Below are 3,216 nucleotides of genomic sequence, written 5' to 3' on the forward strand. Positions count from 1 at the left end.
CGGGGCACGTCCGGCTCTGCCCACGTCTTGGACACTTTTAATGCATGAAATGAGGCCAAGAACCAGCCTTTCCCGGGCCACTTCGCAAACTGCTGGGCGCGCCGGGAAGGCGGGCGCGCCTTGGCAGGGCGCGGGGTTCTTGGGGAGCCCCACACCCCCGGGGTCGGCCCGCACGCTCTGAGCCTGGGAAATGGGCGCACGAAGGCCTCCCGCACGCTCGGGAGGTGGGGGGCGGTGGGGACAGGCAGAGGGGCGTTGCCGCGGGTTGGATCTGCTTGGTGCAGTCCCCGCCCTGTTGGCGAAGCCTCCGTGTCCCAGGCGAGAGGCAGGCCCACTGGTCTGGAGTGGCGCCGGGTGCCAGGGCGGGCCTCTGCCGGCGGCCAGAGCGCGTTGGCTCCCCCAGGCCTTAGTTCAATCGGTCCCGGTTCCCAGGGCGTCCGGCAAGACGCGGGCCGCTCCTAGGCTTCGGAAGCCAGGCCGGTGCGCAGGGGCCTGGGGCGGGGGGCGGGCGTTACCTCCCCTGGCCACTGTGTCCTGAGTCCTGACCCAGGGCCTGCTGCCAGGCCCAGCTGCTTTTAACGCTCCCACTTCTCCCAGTGTCTGCTGGTGTCTTCACCAAAGCACCCTAGTGTGCAGTAAGCAGGGCCACTGGCCCCCTTGAGCCTCCCCGCGACCAGGGGCGTGCCATGGTCCCTCCAGGCCGAGGGACTCTAACTCTGTAACCACCACAGCTGTGTGGGCTGAGGCAGGTGGCTGGACCTCTGTCTCCGCTCCCCCATCCGTGATGCAAGAATGGTCTTCTTAGGCCCTGTGCGCAGATCATCCCCACCCCACAAGTGACATCAAAGAAGGTAAGTGACAGTGCCCCGGGTCCGGAAGCAGCGAGTTAAACGGCTGAATTAGCCGGGGCTGGAGGCTTGCTCATTCCTCAGGTCATTGTTGAATGCCTACTGTATGCCTGGCCCTGTTCTGGACACAGGGCTGTGACAAAGGCTGTGACACGGGCTGTGACAAAGCGGCTGGGGCAGGGCTTGTGGGACAGGCCGGAACCAGCACCGAGCAGCCCTGCATGGGGCCAGATACATGGCTTCTCTTATAGCCTTGGGAGGTAGGCTTTCCCCCCTTGCCTCACAGGAGGGAAACTGAGGCACAGCAAGGGAGAGGCCCAGGAGGATGAGCTCAGAACTTCTGGGGCCTTTGTGAGCCATCTGAGCAGGAGACTGGATGTCCCCCGCCCCCAGCAGCGCTGCGTGGCTGGCAGGCAGGTACCCGCAGTGCCGGAACCCAGTTTTACGCTTGCCCAGGAATCTCTTCACACTCTAGGCAGAGACCTCCCCTTCCCCCCACATCCCTGCTGGGAGGGAAGCTTTCTAAGTGAAACCAAAGGCATGGAAAATGCAAGTCACCAGGGGATTTATCAGAAAAAGGGATCTTCCACTAAGCCTGGTCTGGACCCTCCTGCTGACCTTTCTCTTCTCCCTTGTGTGGGGGAGTGGCAGGGCCAGCTGCGGGCAGCACCGCCCAGGTTGGGGGGCAGCTGTCCCAGGGGGTGTGGGTCCTGCCCACGCACCCTGCACCCAGGTGCGTGAAGGAGCTGCCGTTGGCCCAGTTCAAGGCTGAGGGACCGAAGTCAGGACATGTGGTTCGAGCCAGTCCTCTTTGGGCACCCTGAGCGGGGCCTCTGCAGTGCCCCCCAGGTTGAGGGCAGGCCTGGGCACCACGCCCCGGTACAGCAGCATACAGTTATTCTCACAGTTGACAAAGTGGCTGGAAATGCAGGATTTTAAACGTTAGCACCTTTGGCACAGAACGGCACAAACTCCCATCCCAGGGGCTGCGCTGGCTCCTGGAGGGGCCAAGGAGAGGGTCCTGAGGGTGCAGGGGAGGCTGGAGGCTGGGGAGCAGAACCTCGGCCCCTCCGCAGGTGAGAGGGTCTTGGTCTTGGTGGGCCCATGGGCCTCCCATAGTGAGCACGTCTCTCCAGTGGGCCCCACGGCCGCTCAGAGCTGAGGTTCACCATCTGCTCCGTCCAGAAGGAGGAAGTCAGGGAAGGTCCTGGTGTAACAGTTCAGCACTTCAGCTTCCTGGGGTCAGAGTCACAGCCCTCACTGCAGGGTCTCACCCCCCTCGTCCCCCTCCCCCCCATCTCCTCCGGGAGGAATTTCCTGGACTGCTGTGTCATCCTCATTTGCCTATTCCGTGCCTGTTTCCCAGACTGTGCCCAGTGCGACCTGGCCCCCCCGCCCCCCCCCCCACCGGGCCAGGCCCAAAGCCCATGCTTGCTTTGTGTCCTCACTACCTGCTTGCCGATTCTTCTGCAGAGACGGGACACTGAAGCGAGGTGAGGGCCTGTGGGCGGAGGATCATGGGGAATGTCCCAGGATGGCCATGCTCCCGCAGAGAGATGCAGAGACATGGCGGAAAGGCTGGGTGTGCAACCAGCGCACACGTAGATACACTCGCATGTGCAGCGTTCACCTGGCTCCACCGAGCTGTGTGACCAGGGAGGCACCTCCTGTCTGACAAACAGGGGCTCTGAAGGTGAAGCGTCCCAGCCCATTTGACACCAAGGCCAGTGCCCAGCGTGGGAGGGCCTTGGAGCCCCCGTGGGCCCCTGTCACCTGGAGCAGGCCCTGGAGGTGACCTGGAGGTGACCTGGCACAGATCCCGGAGGTGACCTGGGGCAGGCCCTGGCGATGACCTGGGGCAGACCCCAGATGTGACCTGGAGCAGGCCCTGGAGGTGACCTGGAGCAGATCCCAGAGGTGACCTGGGGCAGACCCAGAGGTGACCTGGGGCAGACCCCAGACGTGACCTGGAGCAGACCCTGGAGGTCACCTGGGGCAGACCCGGAGGTGACCTGGCACAGACTTGGAGCAGGCCCTGGAGGTGACCTGGAGGTGACCGAGAGCAAGCCCAGAGGTGACAGCTGAGCACGGGAGCAGGGCAGCTCTGGGGCGGCACTTCATGCCGCAGGCAGGCAGAGAGCAGGGCGCCTGAGCAACATCCCTCCTGATCTGGAAGGACACAGGCCCCCCATCCACCGCACCCACCCCAGGAGCCAGGGACTGGCATCATCTGTGCCCCGAGTTACCGGAGGGAGAGCTCAATGCGTCACCTCGGGCCTGGGAGGATGTGCGTTCAGATAAACAGGAGTTTGTGGACAGCAGCCTCAGGAAGCGGTTGGCTTCCCGTTTCTGTCACTGAGAGGCACGG

The 3,216-nt window shown here is 64.0% G+C and overlaps 1 long non-coding RNA gene across 1 annotated transcript; it reads right to left on the minus strand.

The window, feature by feature from the left end:
• Nucleotides 1-1,396: 1,396 nt before the first annotated feature.
• Nucleotides 1,397-3,216, minus strand: LOC115276319. Its single transcript, XR_003901884.1, has 3 exons — nucleotides 3,095-3,216; nucleotides 2,300-2,519; nucleotides 1,397-2,084 (listed from the first exon to the last, which is right to left on the minus strand). It is a non-coding gene; the product is annotated as an uncharacterized LOC115276319 (long non-coding RNA).

This window comes from Suricata suricatta, chromosome 13 (genome assembly GCF_006229205.1).
Source record: "Suricata suricatta isolate VVHF042 chromosome 13, meerkat_22Aug2017_6uvM2_HiC, whole genome shotgun sequence".
Lineage (NCBI taxonomy): Eukaryota > Metazoa > Chordata > Mammalia > Carnivora > Herpestidae > Suricata > Suricata suricatta.